This window comes from Trachemys scripta, chromosome 10 (genome assembly GCF_013100865.1).
Source record: "Trachemys scripta elegans isolate TJP31775 chromosome 10, CAS_Tse_1.0, whole genome shotgun sequence".
In the NCBI taxonomy this organism is placed as follows: Eukaryota; Metazoa; Chordata; order Testudines; family Emydidae; genus Trachemys; species Trachemys scripta.
The window spans coordinates 38,914,359-38,937,993 of record NC_048307.1 but is presented as its reverse complement, the minus strand read 5'-3'; the positions used below and the strand labels follow the sequence as shown (position 1 = coordinate 38,937,993).

Genomic DNA, 23,635 nt, shown 5'->3' with positions numbered 1-23,635 from the left:
GGGTGCCTCCTGGAACAGCTGTGTGACAGCTACAACTCCCTGGGCTACTTCCTCATGGCCTTCTCCCAACACCTTCTTTATCCTTACCACAGGACCTTTCTCTTGGTGTCTGATGATGCTTGCGCTCTTCAATCCTCCAGAAATACATCTTCCCGCTCTCAGCTCCTAGTGGGCCCATAAAAGCGGCCGCCCAGCCAGGCAGCGGCACAGCTGCGAGCAGCGGCACAGAGGCAGCAAACAGGGGAGTTTGAGAGGGAGTTTGCAGGGGGAGGCAGGAGGGTGGGGCGTGGTGTGTGCTCTGTTTCCCCAGGTGCTGTGGGCAGAGACCGCAGCAGCCATGAGCCAAGCAGCAGCAGCAGACAGAATGCAGATGGCTGCATGTGGAAGCTGTGGTATGTATATAGTCCTAGCAGGAGACCTGGAACAAAGGTATGTGTGTATGAAGTGTCGCCTTATAGCGTTACTGGAGGAAAAGGTTAAGGGGCTGGAGATGCAGGTAGAGACCCTGGTGGAGTTTAGGCGGGGGTTGGAGCAGCTGATGGAGGATAGGCAAGGCGGGGCTGAAGGGGAAGGCTCTAGGGTGCAGAAGGAGGCAGTAGTAGATGACAGCGAGAGGGGAATGGAAGGGGGAGATCAAGGGAAGTGGAAGCATGTGACTGCGAGAAGCAGGCCAAAGAAAAGGAGGGCCAGTGAGGGGGGAATAGAACTCAGGAATAGGTTTGAGTGTTTGGATAACGAGGTAGGGGGGCAGCAGGTGGTGACTGAAGCTGGGAGGGTGAGGAAGAAGAGAAGAGCAGCTAGTCCGAGAGAGAGGGGGGAGGAGTTGATGGAGACAGCACCAATTATGGGCCACCAGAGGATAGAGGAAGGAATAAGGGGGAGCATAAGAGAAGATAGGAGCAGACACAGGTCAGGACTAGAGGGATCGGAGACTAGATTACTAGATCGCACTGTTGCCAGGCGACGGCAGGTGTATGTAATTGGAGACTCTTTACTGAGGAGATTGGACAGGCCTGTGACCAGGGCGGACCCGGAGAACAGAAGGGTGTGCTGTCTACCGGGCGCAAAGATACGTGATGTGGACCTGCGGTTGAAAAGGATCCTAAAAGGAGCAGGTAAGAACCCCTTGATAATCCTTCATGTAGGAACGAATGACACGGCTAGGTTCTCGTTAGAGAGAATCAAGGGAGATTATGCCAGGCTGGGGAAGACTCTCAAGGAGATAGAGGCTCAGGTTATCTTTAGTGGGATTCTGCCTGTTCCGAGGGAAGGGCAGCAAAGGGCTGATAGGATTGTGAGGATAAATAGTTGGCTAAGGGAGTGGTGCTATAAGGAGGGCTTTGGAATGTATGGCCACTGGGAGGCTTTCAGGGACAGGCACCTGTTCTCGCGGGATGGGCTTCACCTGAGTAGGGAAGGAAATAGACTTCTGGGAGGGAGGCTGGCTCATCTTATCAAAAGAGCTTTAAACTAGGAAGTTTGGGGAGATGGTTGGGAGATGCACAGTTAATCTCCATGCCAGTTTCCAGTATTGAAAAGCTGAGTGTAATAAGAGGAGACATAGCCGGGGAGATGAGATTGGACATAGGAAGGACAGGCGGGACGGACACAAAGAGGCCCGCAACATACAGTGCTACTAATGGGAGACAGATTAAACAACATACATTAGGGTGTTTGTACACCAAAGCGAGAAGCCTAGGTAATAAAATGGAGGAATTGGAGGTCTTGGTCCAAGAATTGAAACTGGACATCATAGGAATAACTGAAACGTGGTGGAATGGCAGTCACGACTGGAACGCAGGTATGGAGGGGTATGCGCTGTTTAGGAAAGACCGGGATAAAGGTAAAGGTGGGGGGGTGGCATTGTATGTTAATAGTGAATTAAGCTGTAAAGAAATAATAGTGGATGGAATTGATAACACGGAGTCCGTCTGGGCGATACTCAAGCTGGGTAAAAGGACTACTAGAGCCTCTCCGGGGATAGTGCTTGGGGTGTGCTATAGACCGCCGGGATCGACCCAGGATATGGATAAGGAACTATTTAATGTGTTAAGGGAGGTAAATACTAATAGAAACTGTGTAATTATGGGGGACTTTAACTTCCCGGATATAGATTGGGGAACAAACGCTAGTAGCAATAATAGGGCTCAGATGTTCCTAGATGTGCTTGCTGATCAATTCCTTTATCAAGTGGTAGCTGAGCCGACGAGGGGGAGGCCATTTTAGATTTGATTCTGGTAAGTAGTGAGGACCTTGTTGAGGAAGTGGTAGTGGGGGACAACTTGGGCTCCAGTGATCATGAGCTAATTCGGTTTAAACTAAATGGAAGGACTACCAGAATTAAGTCAAAGACTAGGGTTTATAATTTTAAAAAGGCCAATTTTAACAAATTAAGGGGACTGGTAAGGGAAGTGGATTGGGCAAACGTATTAAGGGATCTAAAGGCAGAAGAAGCCTGGGATTACTTTAAGTTAAAGATGCATGAGCTGTCGGAGGCCTGTATCCCCAAAAAGGGAAAAAGACTACTAAGCAAGAGATTTAGACCAAGCTGGATGAGCGACCGACTCAAAGGGGCGATTAGGAAAAAACAGAAAGCGTACAAAGAGTGGAAGAGGGGAGGGATCAGTAAGGAAACTTACCTTAGTGAAGTCAGAGAATGTAGAGATAGAGTGAGAAAGGCCAAAGGCCGGGAAGAGTTGGACTTAGCGAGGGGAATTAAAAGTAATAGTAAGAAGTTTTACAGCCATATAAATAGGAAGAAAGCAAAGAAAGAAGAAGTGGGACCGCTGAAGACTATAGCCGGAGAGGAGATTAAAGATAATCTAGGCATGGCGCAATATCTCAATGAATATTTTGCATCGGTGTTTAATGAGGCCAATGAAGGTATTAGGGATACTAGCACCGTTACAGAGGGGCATACAGGATGTGGGGGATTACCGCATCTGAGGTAGAAACAAAACTAGTACGCCTTAATGGGACTAAGTCGGGTGGACCGGACGATCTTCATCCGAGAATATTAAAGGAATTGGCGCGGGAAATAGCAGGCCCATTAGCGACTATATTTAATGAATCTGTAAACTCGGGGGTGGTCCCGTTAGACTGGAGAATAGCCAATGTGGTTCCTATTTTCAAGAAAGGGAAAAAAAGTGACCCGGGTAACTATAGGCCTGTTAGTTTAACATCAGTAGTGTGCAAGGTGCTGGAGAAGATTCTGAAAGAGAAACTAGTTGAGGACCTTGAGATTAATGGCAAATGCGATAAATTACAGCATGGTTTTACGAAGGGCAGATCGTGCCAAACGAATCTGATCTCCTTCTTTGAGAAAGTAACTGACTTATTAGATAAAGGAAATGCGGTGGACCTAATATACCTGGATTTCAGTAAAGCGTTTGATACAGTACCCCATGAGGAATTATTGGTTAAAATGAAAAACATGGGGATCGATATAAAAATCCAGAGGTGGATAAGGAATTGGTTAATGGGGAGAATGCAGCGGGTCGTATTAAAGGGTGAATTGTCGGGTTGGAGGGAGGTTACTAGTGGAGTGCCTCAAGGTTCGGTTTTGGGACCCATTTTATTTAATCTATTTATAACTGACCTCGGGACCGATTGCAAGAGTGGGCTGATAAAGTTTGCGGATGATACGAAGGTGGGAGGAGTTGCAAACTCGGAGGAGGATAGGGATATTCTGCAGGGAGACTTGAATGAGCTTGTGAATTGGAGTGTCAGAAATAGGATGAAATTTAATAGTGAAAAGTGTAAGGTGATGCACTTGGGGATGACTAATAAAAATTTTAGTTACAAGATGGGGACGCATTGGTTAGAAGTAACGGAAGAGGAGAAGGACCTAGGGGTCCTTGTGGACCGCAGGATGACTATGAGTCGACAATGTGACGTGGTGGTGAAAAAAGCCAATGCGGTCTTGGGATGTATTAGGCGAGGTATATCTAGTAGGGATAGGGAGGTCCTGCTTCCGTTGTATAAGGCGCTGGTGAGACCTCATTTGGAGTACTGTGTGCAGTTCTGGTCTCCAATGTTTAAAAAAGATGAACTCAAACTGGAACGGGTACAGAGAAGGGCGACTAAGATGATCAGAGGAATGGAAAACCTGTCGTATGAAAAGAGATTAGAGGAGCTTGGGTTGTTTAGTCTGACAAAGCGAAGGCTGAGGGGGGATATGATTGCTATCTTCAAATATATCAGAGGGGTTAATACAAGGGAGGGAGAAGAATTATTCCAGCTTAGTACTAATGTGGACACGAGAACAAATGGATACAAACTGGCCGGGGGGAAGTTCAGGCTTGAAATTAGACGAAGGTTTCTGACCGTCAGAGGGGTGAAATATTGGAACGGCCTTCCGAGGGAAACGGTGGGGGCGACGGACCTGTCTGGTTTTAAGATTAAGTTGGATAAGTTTATGGAGGGAATGGTTTAATGGTAAAACATAGTAGCCGAGGAAAACCAAGCAATGGTACATGAATAGCATAATGGCCAACAAGGGTCAGGCTAGAGACTCTTGCCTATATGCTCGGGGTATTACTGATCGCCATATTTGGGGTCGGGAAGGAATTTTCCTCCAGGGTAGATTGGCTGAGCCTCTGGAGGTTTTTCGCCTTCCTCCGCAGCATGGGGCAGGGATCACTAGCAGGAGGGTCTCAGCCGATTGAAGTCACTAAAACACAGGATTGGGGACTTCAACGGCAGAGTCCAGGGAAGGGTCTTGCGGCCTGCAGCATGCAGGGGGTCAGACCAGATGATCATAATGGTCCCTTCTGACCTTAAAGTCTATGAGTCTATGAGTCTAGTGCCTCTTTCTCCTAGCTCCTCACATGCATGCTACAAACTGAAGTGAGGTCCTTTTTAAACTCAGGTGCCCTGATTAGCCAGCCTGTCCTAATTGATTCTAGCAGTTTCTTCTTAATTGGCTCCAGGTGTCCTAATTAGCCTGCCTGTCTTAATTGGTTCCAGCAAGTTCCTGCTTGTTCTGGAACTGCCCCTGTTACCTTACCTAGGGAAAAGAGACCTGCTTAATCTGGGACTCTCCCTTTAATCACTCTCCTGTAGCCCTCTGGCCTGGAGAGAGATAGGTAGGGAGCTGCTCCTCCTGCTACTAGGCCCTGGGCTCTCCCTACAACTGCTGCTGCTGCTCCAGCTACTCCCCTGGCTAGGCCAGACCCCCCCCCCCTTTTCCGTTACCTGCTTGCTGGCTGGCTATCTGCTAGACCCCCCCCCCAACCCTTGGTTGCTCCGGCTACAGCCCCTTGAGGGGAGGGGAGGGAGGGACCCCATCCATTGCTCCTGCTGCTGTGGACACCACCACCACCACCACCTGAGAAGGGTCTTTCCTGCTGGCCACCAGACTGCCACCTAAAGCTGCTGTGTTTGCTGCTGGGGAGCAGCTGGAGCCCCGAGGAGGAGGAGAAGAAGAGGACCATCTGCCAGTGGGGGAGCGCATAGGAATTCTACAGACCACCATGGAGAGGATTCTCATGGACTGAGTAACTTTTGAAAACCACGCCAAGTACACGCCCATGCTCACAGCTCCGCGAAGGAGCCGCCAACTGATGTCCCCAGTGGGCTTCGGGATCAGAGCAGAATAAAGGCTGGCCCACCGGGGCTCCTCACCCTCCAGAGGTGGCAGAAGGTCCCGCCACTTTGTATTGGGGCAGGACGCGAGGGTGAGGACATGAAGAACATGGAGCACGAGTGTGTATAGATGTTTCCTTGGCGCAGTCTGGAACAGAACCGGCTGCAGATCGTGCAGCCGACTCATGGCGAATGGACGGGGAAGGGGCTGGTTGGGTCCATGGGGTAGGGGCCCGATGAAAAAGTCTGGAGGGCTCGGAGTGGAGGATGGGCGGGGCATGCCATCTCGCAGGACCCGATCAAGATAGTCCCGAGCAGCGGGCGGCAAAGCGGCCCTCACCTCCTGAAGTAGGCACCGGGGAGTACGAGGTCTGGAGAGCCCCATGCGCTGAGCAAGCGTCAGGAGATCCAGCCAATCTCCCCGGTCATAGTCCAGGAGGTCTCCAACTTTGGTGACTTCTGCCAACCTCTGGCGCACCATGGGGGACTCCGCCACCTGCACACGGAGCTGGGGGTTGTGTAGCAGGGGCTCCACGAGGAGATCTGCCCCCATGGTGGCTGCCATGGACCTGGTCACTGAGAACAGTTTCCAGGTCCAGAGGAGGTCCTGGTAGAAGACCGGCAGCCCGGAGAGGTCTCGCGGAAGACCTCTCGGATGGAAACAAAGGAGCTGCCGGTCATATCGGAGCCCTCGGAAGTGGCGCAGGAAGGCGTGCGCCAATACGCTCCATGCCGGACTACCTGCACCATAAAGGAGCCTCTGCAGGGCCTGGAGGTGGAAGACATGGACCTGAGCCTGCAGACACTTCAGGCCCTGCCCTCCTTCCTCCAGGGGTAGATGGAGAACCCCTGCAGAGACCCAGTGCAGTTCTGACCAAAAGAACTCCAGAATCGACGTCCGGAGGTTGGCCAGGATGTTGAGCCGGTACCAGAGCATGGACAGGACTAGTTGATTGAGCACCAGTGCTCTCCCTCGAAGGGAGCCACTGGAGCAGTCCTGTCCATTTCCAGAGCCGCTCCGACACCCTGGCCGAGGACGTCCCAAAACATGCGGTAGAACTCCACGGTCAGCCCGTCCATGTCCGGAGATTTATTGGTGGGCATGCGGCGGAGGGCTTCCGAGAACTTGGCCAGAGTGAGAGGCAGCTCCAGCCGGTCTCGGTCGCCCGCACTGACCATCGGGAGTTCATCCCAGAGCATTCTGCAAGCGTTAGGATCGGTCGGATCTGGGGAGAAAAGGCTTGCATAGAAGGCCCTGGCCCTCCTGCACATCTCCGCCGGATCCGTGAGGGGGGTGCCGTCCTCTGCTAGAAGGCAGGTGACGTGCTTCTTGGCCCCCGTCTTTTTCTCCAGGGCGTAGAAGAAGTGGGAGCCGCGATCCATCTCCCGAAGGAGGTGGATGCGGGATCGAACAAAGGCACCTCGGGCCCAATGGTCCTCAAGGGTCCGGAGCTCCTCCCGCTTCTCCCGGCACGGCACGCTTCGCAGAGGGATGGATCACTGGGGCTGGCGGCCAGACACCTCTCCAGTTCTAAGACCTCCCGTTCCAACGGCCCTATCGCTGCATCCCTCTGTCGGCTGGCGCCCTGGGGTGTAGTCACGGCAGAAGAGCCGGGCGCGCACCTTCCCCAGGTCCCACCACGGCGGCGCCGAGGGAAAGGCACACCGCTGCCCTCGCCAGGCCAGCCAGAACTCCCGGAAGGACGCCACGAAGCCCACATCCTCCAACAAGCTATTATTAAAGTGCCAATAGGCTGGCCCCAGCCTCTCCGCGCAGAGAGAGGCTGTCATGGTGGCCAGATGGTGATCTGAAAAAGAGGCCGGCCAGACGCTGGAGGAGTGGGCCCGGGAAAGATGGAAGCGTGACATATAGATGTGGTCCAATCGGGAGTGGCACGACCGATGGACCTCCACCCGGACAAAAGTGAACCTCGAAACGTCATCCGGGTGGTGGTCGCGCCAGATGTCCACCAGGGAGTGATGTTCAATGATCTCCCGGAGGACGTACGTGGCGCCCGGGTGCTGCTTGGTCCCCGAGCGGTCCAGTTCCTCAAGGGTGGCGTTAAAGTCCCCACCCAGGACCAGGCACTTATGAGGATCCAAGGTGCCGAGGAAGGCGGACGCCTGCTGATTAAAAGGCAACCTCTCCGGGCCCGATGTCAGGGCGTAAACGTTGACGAGATTGACCACAAGTCCCTCCATTCGGACCCGGAGGTGCAGCAGGCGGCCTGGCACAGCCTCAGCGACCCCCAGCACCTCGGGCCGTAGGTCGTGGGAGAACAGGGTCGCCACTCCAGCCGTACAAACTGTGAGGTGGCTAAAGTAGACCCTGTCTCCCCACTCCAGCCGCCAGCTAGCTTCAGCAGCCGGATCCTTATGGGTCTCCTGCAGGAAAATCACAGAGTAGCCCCCCTCTTGAAGGAAGGAGAGTACCTGGCTCCTGCGGAGACCCATCCTACAGCCCTGGGTGTTTAATGTTGCAAAGATGATCGGTGCCATAAGGAGGGCTGGGGGAGATCCTTGCTGGCAGAGACGCTCACGGCCTCCGTCGGGCCGCGCAACAATCCGTGACCAACCCCATGGGCGATTAAGGAGTCACGGAAGAGGCGGACCCGTTGGTAGGCTGCGGCGGCCTGCCTCCCAGTCCTCTTACCCTCCCCCAGTAGGGTCCTCGCGGCCCAGAGGATCTGATGAAAATCCCCCCATCGCTGGAGTGCAAGCTGTACCTTGTTGCGGGAGCCACGGACATCCTCAAGGAACTCCCGTAGCTCCTCTCTCAGCGTATGGGGGGGAGTGGGGTTACTGATCTATGGCTTTCCCCCAGTGGAGCCCCTGTCACAGCCCCGTGGCCCACCAAGATGGGCAAGCAGGGGGCAGATACTCGACGTGGTGTCTGATGGGCTGGCACCACGTGGCCTGCCTCAGACCCTGACTCAATGGGGGGCGGCGGAGGGAAGATAGCAGCCCCTGGTGGGTCGGGACAGGGAAAAACAAAGGCCGCTCCTTGGGGGTCATCCTCTGGGATATGGAAGGAGACAGCCCCAGGGGCGGCAAAAGCATCACAGGAAGTGGAGGGGACAGAGACGGGGTCGGTGTCAGGGGCAGGGCCGGAATCAGGGACAGGGGAAGGGGCGATAGTGGGATCGGGGGTCCCAGCAGCCAGGCCACTGGGTGTGGGGGGGTAACAGCCTGCAAATGGACTCAGGGATTTGCGGGGAGGGAGGGGGGCCCTCGGCGATGCCGGGCTCATGCTCCAAGGCAGATGGTAAGGCCACAGCATCCGTAGGTGGAGAATCAACGATGTGGCCCCCACCTGGAAAGGAGGTCGGCTGCCCCTCAGCCATGAGGGAGTCCCCTGGTGACTCGGGTCCCGGCTGCGTGGCACTGGCCATCGCCTCAAGAGGCTCGGCGGCCGCTAGCGGGGTGCCATCTGCGGCCTGGTTGGTGGAAGAGTCCAGGGGCTCCTCGGAGGCAGGAGCGGAGGCAGTGGATAAGGGGACAGAACACGGGGAAAGGGGGCCGAGGTGAGGTCGCTCAAATCGAGGCCCGCTGGCAGAGGGTCGTCCTCCCCCTGGTCAGACCCAGGGCCTCGATCTCCTCATAAATGGAGGGGAGATCACCTTCCCCCACCCCAGGGCTCTCCTCGCCAGCACCCGAAGTTACACTCGCCTTGGTGCTCGCAGGGGCTTCAGATTGTAAGGGGGCGAGAGGGGCCCCAGCAGGGGCTTCCATATGAAGGGACTCCGGAGGAGGGGCGATATTACCTTCCGGTACTGCCACGGCATCCCCAGCCGGCACCATTGAATTGGAATCGGCAGGGGGCAAAGCGGAAGGCTCGGCATCGGTGCCCCCCTTCCTGGTCTTTCAGGGGGCTACCGCATCAGATGGGAAGAGCGGAGCTCGAGCCTTCCCTTTGCCCCGCTTCCCCTGTACTAAGGACCAGCCCTCCATGGCATCATCCGGGGGCTGGCTAACAGGGGTCGGGTCAGGGAGCAAGGGCGAAGGCTCAGGGACTCGGGGAGGAAATGATGGGGCAGCATGTAGGAGGGAGGAGTCTCCCTGGGACATGCCCTTTTCTATGCCCGGCGGTACCCCTACCTCACCCTCCTCCATAGGCCCACCAGATCGCAGGCGGCAGAGGCGGGGCCCTCCCGCTTGTCTGGGCGCACTTGGGGAGATACCCCTTAGGCCCGAGCGGGAGCGTTGTAGGGCCAGAAAGGAGGAGGGGCGGCTTCAGGCGCCGGGCAGCTAGGGGCGCCGGCGACGACGGGGCCGGCGCCCTGCCGGGGCTCGGGGGTCCCGGATGTCCCTCCATGCCGGGCCAAGGGGCAGTCCCTCCGGACATGCCCCATCACCTGGCAGAGGTAGCACTGGGCCTCCCCCATTGAATAATACACCCGGTAGCGGGCCCCCTGGTAGGGGACCAAGAAGGACCCCTCGAGCGCCTCACCGTCCTGTGCCACCGGTGGCAGTTGTAACTGTACCTGCCGGCGGAACAAGAGGACATGATGGAGGGCGGGATCTTTGCAGCCCAATGGGAGAGGGCTGACCACGGAGATCGGCCTCCTCAGGGTAAAGAGGATGGGTAACAGGGCAGCATTAGGAAGGAAGGGAGGGACAGAGGTCAGGACCAGTCAGGCGCCCAGGTCTTGTAGCGGCTCCAGGGGGATGAACACTCCCCCCACCGCCAGGCCCTTCTCCACTGCCTCCTGGGCGGCGGCCTTCGATGCTAGGAAGAAGACGACCTTTCCGTACATCTTGGAGGCCGCCACAATGGCTGTGGGCCCCACCACCCTCGCCAACGCCTGCACGTAGGTCTCCACGTGGGGCGAGGCGGGCACGAGGAGGCGTGGTAGTCCGGCATGGAGCGTATTGGCGCACGCCTTCCTGCGCTGCTTCCGAGGGCTCCGATATGACCGGCAGCTCCTTTGTCTCCATTCGAGGGGTCTTCCATGAGACCTCTCCGGGCTGCCGGTCTTCTACCAGGACCTCCTCCGGACCTAGAAACTGTTCTCAGTGACCAGGTCCATAGCAGCCGCTGTGGGGGCAGATCTCCTCGTGGAGCCCCTGCTACACAACCCCCAGCTCCGTGTGCAGGTGGCGGAGTCCCCCATGGTGCGCCAGAGGTTGGCAGAAGTCACCAAAGTTGGAGACCTCCTGGACTATGACCGGGGAGATTGGCTGGATCTCCTGACGCTTGCTCAGCGCATGGGGCTCTCCAGACCTCGTACTCCCCGGCGCCTACTTCAGGAGGTGAGGGCCGCTTTGCCGCCCGCTGCTTGGGACTATCTCAACCGGGTCCTGCGAGAGGGCACGCCCCGCCCATCCTCCACTCTGAGCCCTCTAGACTTTTTCATCGGGCCCCTGCCCCGTGGACCCAACCGGTCCCCTTCCCGTCCCTTCGCCATGAGCTGGGCTGAACGATCTGCAGCTGGTTCTGTTCCAGACCGCGCCAAGGAAACATCTATACATGCTCATGCTCCATGTTCTTCATGTCCTCACCCTCGCGTCCTGCCCCAATACGAAGTGGTGGGACCTTCTGCCACCTCTGGAGGGTGAGGAGCCCCGGTGGGCCAGCCTTTATTCTGCTCTGATCCCAAAGCCCACCGGGGACATCAGTTGGCGGCTCCTTCACGGAGCCGTGAGCACGGGCGTGTAGTTGGCGCGGTTTACCCCATCCCAGACACCTGCCCCTTTTGCGGCATGAGGCGCATGTTACCTGGAGTGCGCCAGGCTGCAGCCCCTATTCCGGCTCCTCACGGATATTTTGTTAAGATTTTGGTTGCACTTTTCTCCTCACCTTTCTATTTATGCACTCCCTATCCGTCGCCCCACAAAGTCACGGGACCTCCTAGTCAACCTCCTCCTGGCCCTAGCGAAACTGGCCATCTATAAAACCAGAGTGAGGAGGTTGGCCGATGGAGTCTCCTGTGACTGTGGGGCCTATTTCAGGTCCTCCGTTCATTCACGTATCTGGGCAGAGTTCCTCTGGCCGGCGTCTACTGGCTCCCTTGACGCCTTGGAGGAGCAGTGGGCGGTGTCCGAGGTTCTCTGCTCGGTGTCCCCATCTGGTTTGCTTCGTTTGATCCTTTGACCTCACTCCTGTCCCTGTTCTTTTATTAGTTGTCCCCCGTCATTTTTTGGTCTTCAGGTCCTGTGGACCCCCCCATTAGGCTGCAGGGGGGGATCCTTTAGCTTTGCCCGCCCACTTCCTGGATCCCAGTAGGATCATTCTCCTGCTGCCTTCTGGCCTGGAGGGTGAAGGAAGGCAGGGGGCTGCTGCTGTTGCTGCTGTTCCTGCTGCTGAGCACTGGCCTTCACTGCTGCTATTGCTGCTCCAGCTGCTTCCTTGGCTGGGACAGACACCACCACCACCTGCCCCCTTCTCTGCTACCCAGTTGCTGGCTGGCTGCTGAATACTTCCCCCTCAGTTGCTGCTGCTGTTGCTCCAGCTACAGCTCCGGGGGGGCTGCTGGCCTGCTCCCCAGAGGAAGAGGAGAGTGAAGGACCCCAGCTCCAGCCCTTGTTGCTGAGGACACCACCACAATCACCATCTGAGCGAGGTCCCTCCTGCCTGGACACCAGACCACCACCACCTGGAGCTGCTGAGAAAGCTGTTAGAGTCCCAAGGAGGAGGAGGAGGAATAGAAGAGGACCACCCGGTGCTGGGGGAACACATGAAGGCTTCGAAGACCACTGTGGAGGGGGCATTTTTGGACTGAGTATTTTTTGAACTGTGCTCTTGTGGTGGGGGTCTAGACTGTGTTTGTGGGGACACACGGGGTGTGGTGTGAAGCCTGCCCCCTGGTCCATCTGTGTGTCCCCCCCGACCCCCCTCCACCACCACCATCATCGTTGCCCCCTCCCCCGCTACTCACCATCTGCCTCGAGCTCCTGCCTCTGGGACTCAGCTGCTCACCTAGGCTTGCCATGCCCTGTTGCCACCATTGGGCCTGATGCAGCAGCCAGCCTAAACTGACTTTCTTTTGTTGTTGCAAGCGCATGTGGATGCACGTGCCCCCCACTTTGGACTGACCCCTCCTCCCCCCTGCAGCAAGCCCGCAGCTTTGCCCCTGCTGCCTACCAATTTGCCCCTTGCAGCCTTTTGCCCCTCTCCCTTGCCCCAGCCCCTTGCTAGCTCCAGTTTGTTTGTTTGCCCCGCCCTTTCCCTCTGCAGCCTTTGTCTGTTTGACCCGCCCCAGCCTCTGAAGCTAGCCCCATGGTTCCTCTGCCCCACTTCCAAGCCTGGTTGTTCGCCTTCCCCTGTGGTCCCCTTGCCCTGATTCGCCCCTCCCCTCGTGCGCCCATGTCCCCTCCTATGCGCTTGTGCCCCTCCCCATTTTTAGTTTGAACCTGTCTCACTGCACCCTCCAATGCTGTTATATCTCCCCTCCCTTAGTGCAGCTAGAGGAGCCAGAAACCCTCCCCGAGTCGGTGACTGACCCCTAGCCCTTGATAGTCCCCGCATCCAGCCCACCCCCTTTTTTGGCACTCTCCTCCCCTGCCTGCAGCCTAGTGGGGAGGAGTGGGCAACCTGTTTCCCCTTTCCCTGCCCCCCCGTCTGGTGTTTGTCCACCCCCCCCGTCCTCATTTATGGCAGGGGACGAGGCGAGTGGCATCCCTTGGGCTAACCCTGCTGCCCCTCCTCCACCCGCCCCACCATCGTCCCCCCTAGCCTCTACCTCAACCGCCACTGCTGAGCCACCTGCTACTGCCCCTGCTGGAGCGCCGGCAGCGGCGGGTAACGAGGTGACCTCCGCTGCTGCCTCGCCCCTTCCAACTCTGGGGGAGCCCCCCTAGCCAGCAGGAAGGGCCAGGACACAAAGAAAGGTAAAGGCCCCGCCAAAAAGACCAGGCCCTCCATGGCAGGGGCTGCCCCCACTACCACGGCCCTGCCACCGGCCGTGGTGTCCCTCCCCGCTGTTCCCTGCACCAGCTCTGTGGGTGTCCCCCCCGCCTGCCGCTGCATCATCATCTCAACCGACCACCACCTCTGCTATCATCTATAGCAGCTGGGGCCCCTTCCCCACCTTGACCAGGAAGCACGGCATCCGTTGCCTCCTGGTACCCGCCTCGCCTCACATGGAGACGTACGTGCAGGCGTTGGCGAGGGTGGTGGGGCCCACGGCCATTGTGGCGGCCTCCCAGATGTACGGAAAGCTCGTCTTCTTCCTAGCATTGGAGGCCGCCGCCCAGGAGGCGGTGGAGAAGGGCCTGGTGGTGGGGGGCGTGTTCGTCCCCCTGGAGCTGCTAGAAGACCTGGGTGCCCGACTGGTCCTGACCTCTGTCCCTCTCTTCCTTCCTAATGTCACCGTTACCCGCCCTGTTACCCGCCCTCTCTACCCTGGGGAGGCCGATCTCTGTGGTCAGCCCTCTCCCATTGGGCTGCAAGGACCCCGCCCTCCATCATGTCCTCTTGTTCCGTCCGCAGGTATAGTTACAACTGCTGCCGGCGGCACGTGACTGTGAGGCGCTCGAGGGGTCCTTCTTGGTCCCCTGCCAAGGGGCCTGCTACCGGCTGCGTTATTCGACAGGGGAGGCCTGGTGCTACCTCTGCTGGGCAATAGGGCACGTCCGGAGGGACTGCCCCTTGTCTCGGCACGGAGGGGCAACTGTGACCCCCGAGCCCTGTGACGTCATCACCGGCGCCTCTGGCTGCTCAGTGCCCGAAGCCGCCCCTCCTCCTTTCTGGCCCACCAACGCTCCCGCTCAGGCCCAAGGGGTATCTCCCCCAGTGCGCCCAGATAAACGGGAGAGCCCCGCCTCTGCAGCCTGCAATCTGGTGAGACCTCTCCGGGCTGCGGGGGCTGGTCAACCTCCTCCGGGCCCTAGTGAAACTGGCCATCTATAAAACCAGAGTGAGGAGGTTGGCAGATGGAGTCTCCTGTGACTGTGGGGCCTATTTCAGGTCCTCTGTTCATTCACGTATCTGGGCAGAGTTCCTCTGGCCGGTGTCCGCTGGTTCCCTTGACGCCTTCGAGGAGCAGTGGGCGCTGTCCGAGGTTCTCTGCTCAGTGTCCCCGTCTGATTCGCTTCGTTTGACCCTTTGACCTCACTCCTGTCCCTGTTCTTTTATTAGTTGTCCCCCGTCATTTTTTGGTCTTCAGGTCCTGTGGACTCCCCCTTAGGCTGGGGGGGATCCTTTAGCAGTGGGGGATCCTTTAGCCACTTCCTGGATCCCAGTAGGATCATTCTCCTGCTGCCCTCTGGCCTGGAGGGTGAAGGAAGGCAGGGGGCTGCTGCTGCTGTTCCTGCTGCTGAGCACTGGCCTTCACTGCTGCTATTGCTGCTCCAGCTGCTCCCTTGGCTGGGACAGACACCACCACCACCTGCCCCCTTCTCTGCTACCCAGTTGCTGGCTGGCTGCTGAATACTCCCCCCTCAGTTGCTGCTGCTGTTGCTCCAGCTACAGCCCCGGGGAGGCAGCTGGCCTGCTCCCCAGAGGAAGAAGGGAGTGAAGGACCCCAGCTCCAGCCCTTGTTGCTGAGGACACCACCACAATCACCATCTGAGCGAGGTCCCTCCTGCCTGGACACCAGACCACCACCACCTGGAGCTGCTGAGGTTGCTGCTAGGAAGCTGTTAGAGCCCCAAGGAGGAGGAGGAGGAATAGAAGAGGACCACCCGGTGCTGGGGGAACGCATGAAGGCTTTGAAGACCACTGTGGAGGGGGCATTTCTGGACTGAGTATTTTTCGAACTGTGCTCTTGTGGTGGGGGTCTAGACTGTGTTTGTGGAGACACCAGGGGTGTGGCGTGGAGCCTGCCCCCGGTCTATCCGTGTTCCCCTTCGCCCCCACCACCATTGTTGCCCCCCCAACAACCTCCACTGGCTGTTTTCCATCTGCCTCGACTTCCTGCCTCTGGGACTGAGCTACTCACCTGGCTTGCCACGCTCACTTCCATTGTTTGGGCCTGCAGCAGCAGCCAGCCAAACATTGACTTTCCGTACAAGTGCTCGTGGGCACACATCCCCCAACCTTGGACTGACCCCCTCTCCTTTGCAACCTTTGTCTGCCCTGCCCGTTTCCCTCTGCAGCCCTGATTGTCCTGCCCCAGCCCTGAAGCTAGCCCCTTGGTCCCTCCGCCCCATTCCCAGCTCAATTCTTTTCCCCCCTACCCTGTGGTCCCCCCAGCCCTGATTAGCCCCTCCCCTCATGCACCCATGCCCCCTCCCATGCGCTTGTGCCTGTCCCGTTTGAGTTTACCCTTGTTCACTGCACTCCCTTATGCTGTTATCACCCCCAATCCCCTAGTACAGCTAGAGGAGCCGGAATTCCACTCTGAGTCGGTGACTGACACCCTCCCCTCCCTAAGTCCTTGATAGCTCCCCACACCCATTTAGCCCTCCCCTTCTAGCACCCTGCAGCCTAGCGGGGAGGAGTGGTTGCCTTCTCTCTCTCCCCGCCCCTCGCTATTTGTCCTCCTCCACACTCTCATTATGGCGGGGGACACGGCGGGAGAGATCCCTCACGATGATCCTACTGCCCCTCCTCCACCTGCCCCCGTGTCCATTCCCCAAATTTCTACCTCAACCGCTGCTGCCGACCCACCTGCTACTGTCACCCCCCGCTGGGGCTCCAGCAGCGGTGAGTACCTGGAAGACCTCTGCTGCTGCCAAGTCCTTCGCCCCTTCCTATTCAGGGGGAGCCCCCGCAGCCGGCGGGAAAAGTCAGGGAAGAAAGAAGAGTAAGGGCTCCCCTAAAAAAACCGGGCCCTCCATGGCAGGGGCTTCCCCCAATGCCGCAGCCCTGCTACGGGCCATGGCATCCCTCCCCGCTGCTCCCTCCAGCAGCTCTGCGGGTGCCCCTCCCTCAGCCCCCAGGGCATATGCCCAGGTGGCGGCAGCCCCCCCCACCTGCCACTGCTCCTCTGACCACCGCATCCACTACCATCTATAGCGGCCAGGGCCCCTTCCCCACCTTGACCAGGAAACACGGTGTCCGTTGCCTCCTGATGCCCACGTCGCCTCACGTGGAGACCTACGTGCGGGCGCTGGCAAGGGTGGTGGGACCCACGGCCATCGTGGCAGCCTCCAAAATGTACAGAAAGGTCGTCTTCTTCCTAGCATCGGAGGCTGCCGCCCAGGAGGCCATAGAGACGGGCCTGGCGGTGGGGGGTGTTTTCATCCCCCTGGAGCCGTTGGAAGACCTGGGGGTCCAGTTAATCCTGACATCAGTCCCTCCCTTCCTGCCCAATGCCGCCCTGCTGCCTGCCCTTTCTACCCTAGGGTGACCTAGCTTTGTCATCAGCCATCTTCCATTGGGCTGCAAAGACCCCGCCCTCCGTCACGTCCTCTCGTTCCACCGGCAAGTGCAGCTTTACTGCTGCCGGCGGCACGTGACGGAGAGGCGCTCGAGGGGTCCTTCCTCGTCCCCTACCAGGAAGCCCACTACCGGGTGCATTACTCCGGATCTGGAAGCTGCTTTCAATGACCAGGTCCGTGGTGGCCACCGTGGGGACTGATCTCCTCACGGAGCCCCTGCTACACAACCCCCAGCTTCGTGAGCAGGTGGCGGAGTCCCTCATGGTGTGCCAGAGGCTGGTCTTGGCAGAAGTCACCAGGGTCGGAGACCGCCTGGACTACGACCGGGGAGACTGGCTAGATCCCCTGACGCTCGCTCAGCGCATGGGGCTCTCCAGACCTCACACTCCCCAGCGTGTACTCCAGGAGGTGAAGGCTGCTTTACTGCCCGCTGCTCAGGCCTACCTCGACCGGGTCCTGCGAGAGGGCATGCCCTGCCCACCCTCCACCCCAGGCCCTGTGGACCTTTTCATCGGGCCCTGCCCCATGGACCCAACCAGCCCCCCCACCCTTTCACTGTGAGCCAACTGCACAATCTGCAGCCGGTTCTGTTCCAGACCGTGCCAAAGAAACATCTGTACATGCTCGTGCTCCACACCCTTCACTTCCTCGCCGTCGTGTCCCACCCCGACACAAAATGGTGGGACCTCCTGCCACCTCTCGAGGGTGCCAGCCTACACTCCACCCTGGTTCCAAGTCCCGCTGGGGATATTAGTTGGTGGCTCCTTCACGGAGACATGAGAACGGGCGTGTACTTGGCGCGGTTTACCCCTATCCCAAACACCTGCCCCTTTTGTGGCATGAAGGAAACCCTGGTGCACATTTCTCTAGAGTGCGCCAGGTTGCAGCCCTATTCCGGCTCCTCTTAGATATATTATTATGGTTTTGGTTGCACTTTTCCCCTCACCTGTTCATCTATGCACTCCCCATCCTTGGCCCCACAAAGTCGCGGGATCTCCTTATCAACCTCCTCTTAGCCCTGGCCAAACTAGCCATCTACAAAACCAGGGAGAGGAGGTTGGCCAACGGGATTTCCTGCAACTGTGGGACCTATTTCCACTCCTCCGTACACTCACGCATCTGGGCAGAGTTCCTCTGGGCAGCGTCCGCACAGGTAACCCAGGAAAAAAGGTGCAAAATGATTGTCTGTCGTTGCTTTCACGGAGGGAGGGAGAGAGAGGGGGGCCTGATGACATGTACCCAGAACCACCCGCAACAATGCTTTTGCCCCATCAGGCATTGGGATCTCAACCCAGAATTCCAATGGGCGGGGGAGACTGCGGGAACTATGGGATAGCTACCCACAGTGCAATGCTCTGGAAGTTGACCCTAACCTCGGTACTATGGATGCACACCGCTGAATTAATGTGCTTAGTGTGGATGCATGCACTCGACTTTATACAATCTGTTGCCAAAAATCGAATTCTGTAAAATCGGAGTAATTTTGTAGTGTAGACAGACCCTTAGAAAAGCAGCGTCTACACTACAGCTATAGCACTGTAGTTGAGCTGCTGTAGTGTAGACATAGTGAATCAGGTGGTGAGGCCTCACTGCATGCTGAAAGCAGTAGAGCCAATCGGGGAGGGCACCACGGCTGCAGATGTGGCACAAATACTGATAATTATCGTTACCTGTGATTCTGCCTCTCTGAAGATGCCCTCTTCATGTCTGTAAAGAACACGGTTATTTGCTTACATTTTCAAAAATTACTTGCTGTCCAATATTCTGTGCCTCTCGAGGTGAGCCAAGTCTGGGCGCTTCTGTCGTGCCCAGAGCCCCAGTCACAGAGTGATCATCAGATGTCTCATTCCCACAACTGTTCAGTTCCAGATTTCTCAAGTCAGTAGTAAGACGCTTCCCCAGGCTGGAAACAATGCTCAGGCTGAGCACCACTGGTTTCTGAGGAGGCCCAATATGCCCTTTCATAGTGGAGCATCACACGTGGGGACCACAGGGCACTCTCCATTTGGCAGTCATTTCCCAGCAGTTCCCTTCCATTTCTTTACCTGCATCTGTAATGAGTCCCAACAAAACAACATAGATAGAACTGCTGCTTCCCCTATCCCCTATTAAATGCTGTAACATAAATGCATTGCAAACATGACTTTCTTCCAGGGCAAATAAGAGTCTGAGACAAGCAGGTCCATTTTCACTTTACCATTAGTTCCAGGGCTACAGGAACATGACATTAGCAACAAGGTACTAGAAGAATCTGTGGCCAAATTCAGCTCTGGGGTAAACATGAGCCTCTCCATTGATGTCAGAGGAGTTGCATCTTTCAATAATACATTTGGCTACTGGATCTTGCTTCAGGCAAAAATAATCCCTGATTAGTTCAATTGGTGCAAACCCTACCTTGCCCTTGTCTACTCTAAAGCTTTGTCTACATTAGTACTTTTGTCGGTCAGGGGTGTGAAAAAACACACCCCACCAACAAAAGCACCAGTATGGACAGTGCTATGTCGGTGGGAGACGCTTTCCTGCCGACATAGCTACCGCCACTCATTGCGGGTACTTTAATTATGCTGGCAGGAGAACTCTCTCCTATTGGCATACAGTGGCTACATGGGACACCTTACAGCAATGCAGCTGCAGCGGTACAGCTGTGCTGCTGTAAGGTCTGTAGTGTAGACATCACCTTAGGAATCAGTACTGGAGCAGCTACACTGCTTGCTGGCCACCGGTTGCTTAATCATTGCTATTCCCAAGTGTAGATAATACCTTAAAAGACAGCAGCATTACAGCCTTCCCTGTTGCTACTATCCATGGAAGCTTAAGGGTCCCAGTTTTTTCCAATATAGACATAGTCCTGGATTCTGTTTGTGTGTTTGCTACTAATTCATTGCATCACTTTGGTAAAGTCAGTTAGGTCTTATCCAACTCCACTGGAGATAGCAACAGTTGTATTACTAGTGTAACAAGATGCTGAAGGCCACGGGTAGGGTGACCAGATGTCCCGATTTTATAGGGACAGTCCTGATTTTGGGGTCTTTTTCTTATATAGACTCCTATTAACCCCCACCCCTGTCCCGATTTTTCACACTTGATGTCTGGTCACTCTAGCCCCACCCCCCAGCCTGGAGCCCCTCCTGCACCCCAAACCCCTCATCCCCAGCCCCACCCCAGAGCCTGCCCCCCCCCAGTCGGAGCCCTCACCCCCTCCCGCACCTCAACTCCCTGCCCCAGCCTGGAGCCCCCTCCCGCACCCTGAACCCCTCATTTCTGGTCCCACCCCAGAGCCCGCACTCCCTGTTAGAGCCCTCCCTTGCTCCTGCATCCCAAGCCCCTGCCCCAGCCCAGTAAAAATGAGTGAGGGTGGGATAGAGTGAGACACCGAGGTAGGTGGAATGTAGTGAGCGGGGGCGGGGCCTTGGGGAAGGGGCGGGGCTTGGCTCGGGTGTTCGATTTTCTACCATTAGAAAGTATCAGGGGGTATAGAATCATAGAATCATAGAATATCAGAGTTGGAAGGGACCCCTCAAGAGGTCATCTAGTCCAACCCCCTGCTCAAAGCAGGACCAATTCCCAGCTAAATCATCCCAGCCAGGGCTTTGTCAAGCCGGGCCTTAAAAACCTCCAAGGAAGGAGACTCCACCACCTCCCTAGGTAACGCATTCCAGTGCTTCACCACCCACCTAGTGAAATAGTGTTTCCTAATATCCAACCTGGACCTCCCCCACTGCAACTTGAGACCATTGCTCCTTGTTCTGTCATCTGCCACCACTGAGAACAGCCGAGCTCCATCCTCTTTGGAACCCCCCTTCAGGTAGTTGAAGGCTGCTATCAAACCCCCCTCATTCTTCTCTTCTGGAGACTAAACAATCCCAGTTCCCTCAGCCTCTCCTCATAAGTCATGTGCTCCAGACCCCTAATCATTTTTGTTGCCCTCCGCTGGACTCTTTCCAATTTTTCCACATCCTTCTTGTAGTGTGGGGCCCAAAACTGGACACAGTATTCCAGATGAGGCCTCACCAATGTCGAATAAAGGGGAACGATCACGTTCCTCGATCTGCTGGCAATGCCCCTACTTATACAGCCCAAAATGCCGTTAACCTTCTTGGCAACAAAAGCACACTGTTGACTCATATCCAGCTTCTCGTCCACTGTGAACCCTAGGTCCTTTTCTGCAGAACTGCTACCTAGCAATTCGGTCCCTAGTCTGTAGCAGTGCATGGGATTCTTCCGTCCTAAGTGCAGGACTCTGCACTTGTCCTTGTTGAACCTCATCAGGTTTTTTTCGGCCCAATCCTCTAATTTGTCTAGGTCCCTCTGTATCCGATCCCTACCCTCTAGTGTATCTACCACGCCTCCTAGTTTAGTGTCATCTGCAAACTTGCTGAGAGTGCAGTCCACACCATCCTCCAGATCATTAATAAAGATATTAAACAAAACCGGCCCCAGGACCGACCCTTGGGGCACTCCGCTTGAAACCGGCTGCCAACTAGACATGAGCCATTGATCACTACCCGTTGAGCCCGACGATCTAGCCAGCTTTCTATCCACCTTACAGTCCATTCATCCAGCCCATACGTCTTTAACTTGGCGGCAAGAATACTGTGGGAGACCGTATCAAAAGCTTTGCTAAAGTCAAGGAATAACACATCCACTGCTTTCCCCTCATCCACAGAGCCAGTTATCTCATCATAGAAGGCAATTAGGTTAGTCAGGCACGACTTCCCCTTCGTGAATCCATGCTGACTGTTCCTGATCACTTTCCTCTCCTCTAAATGTTTCATAATTGATTCCTTGAGGACCTGCTCCATGATTTTTCCAGGGACTGAGGTGAGGCTGACTGGCCTGTAGTTCCCCGGATCCTCCTCCTTCCCTTTTTTAAAGATGGGCACTACATTAGCCTTTTTCCAGTCATCTGGGACCTCCCCCGATCGCCATGAGTTTTCAAAAATAATGGCTAATGGCTCTGCAATCTCACCCGCCAACTCCTTTAGCACGCTCGGATGCAGCGCATCCGGCCCCATGGACTTGTGCACGTCCAATTTTTCGAAATAGTCCCGAACCACTTCTTTCTCCACAGAGGGTTGGTCACCTTCTCCCCATGCTGTACTGCCCAGTGCAGCAATCTGGGAGCTGACCTTGTGCGTGAAGACAGAGGGAAAAAAATCATTGAGTACATTAGCTTTTTCCACATCCTCGGTCGCTAGGTTGCCTCCCTCATTCAGTAAGGGGCCCACACTTTCCTTGATTTTCTTCTTGTTGCTAACATACCTGAAGAAACCCTTCTTGTTACTCTTAACATCTCTTGCTAACTGCAACTCCAAGTGTGATTTGGCCTTCCTGATTTCACTCCTGCACGCCTCAGCAATATTTTTATACTCCTCCCTGGTCATTTGTCCAATCTTCCACTTCTTGTAAGCTTCTTTTTTGCGTTTAAGATCAGCAAGGATTTCACTGTTTAGCCAAGCTGGTCGCCTGCCATATTTACTATTCTTTCTACACATCGGGATGGTTTGTTCCTGCAACCTCAATAAGGATTCTTTAAAATACAGCCAGCTCTCCTGGACCCCTTTGCCCTTCATGTTATTCTCCCAGGGGATCCTGCCCATCTGTTCCCTGAGGGAGTCAAAGTCTGTTTTTCTGAAGTCCAGGGTCCGTATTCTGCTGCTCTCCTTTCTTCCTTGTGTCAGGATCCTGAACTCGACCATCTCATGGTCACTGCCTCCCAGGTTCCCATCCACTTTTGCTTCCCCTACTAGTTCTTCCCTGTTTGTGAGTAGCAGGTCAAGAAAAGCTTTGCCCCTAGTTGGTTCCTCCAGCACTTGCACCAGGAAATTGTCCCCTACACTATCCAAAAATTTCCTGGATTGCCTGTGCACCGCTGTATTGCTCTCCCAGCAGATATCAGGGTGATTAAAGTCTCCCATGAGAACCAGGGCCTGCGATCTAGCAACTTCTGCTAGTTGCCAGAAGAAAGCCTCGTCCACCTCATCCCCCTGGTCTGGTGGTCTATAGCAGACTCCAACCACGACACCACCCTTGTTGCTCACACTTCTCAACTTTATCCAGAGACTCTCAGGTTTTTCTGCAGTTTCATACCGGAGCTCTGAGCAGTCATACTCCTCTCTTACATACAACGCAACTCCCCCACCTTTTCTGTCCTGCCTGTCCTTCCTGAACAGTTTATATCCATCCATGACAGTACTCCAGTCATGTGAGTTATCCCACCAAGTCTCTGTTATTCCAATCACATCATAGTTCCCTGACTGTGCCAGGACTTCCAGTTCTCCCTGCTTGTTTCCCAGGCTTCTTGCATTTGTGTATAGGCACTTAAGATGCACTGTAATGGAAATCTCCAGAGCCAGGTATAAATCAGTATGGAGATAACGAGGTTAGTTCAATCAGGGAGGGTGAGGTGCTCTGCTAGCAGTTGAGGTGTGAAGAAGGGAGGAGAAACTGCTTCTGTAGTTGGATAGCCATTCACAGTCTTTGTTTAATCCTGATCTGATGGTGTCAAATTTGCAAATGAACTGGAGCTCAGCAGTTTCTCTTTGGATTCTGGTCCTGAAGTTTTTTTGCTGTAAGATGGCTACCTTTACATCTGCTACTGTGTGGCCAGGGAGGTTGAAGTGTTCTCCTACAGGTTTTTGTATAAATGGAGGATAAATGGACACAAGTCAGATATCAGGAATGGCAATATACAAAAACCTGTAGGAGAACACTTCAACCTCCCTGGCCACACAGTAGCAGATGTAAAGGTAGCCATCTTACAGCAAAAAAACTTCAGGACCAG

General features: G+C 55.7%; 1 protein-coding gene across 14 annotated transcripts in view; it reads right to left on the bottom strand.

Moving 5' to 3' along the window:
- The window catches only part of CCDC78 (coiled-coil domain containing 78), an 87,478-nt gene extending 65,597 nt beyond the window's left edge, over window positions 1-21,881 (bottom strand). For all 14 annotated transcript variants that reach the window (XR_004647324.1, XR_004647323.1, XR_004647326.1 and 11 more), the window contains exons 1-2: window positions 21,821-21,881; window positions 18,522-18,902 (exon numbers count right to left, since the gene is read on the bottom strand). The gene's annotated coding sequence lies outside the window, so the exon portion shown is untranslated. The remainder of the gene's footprint in view (window positions 1-18,521; window positions 18,903-21,820) is intronic.
- Between the last annotated feature and the right edge of the window lie 1,754 nt (window positions 21,882-23,635).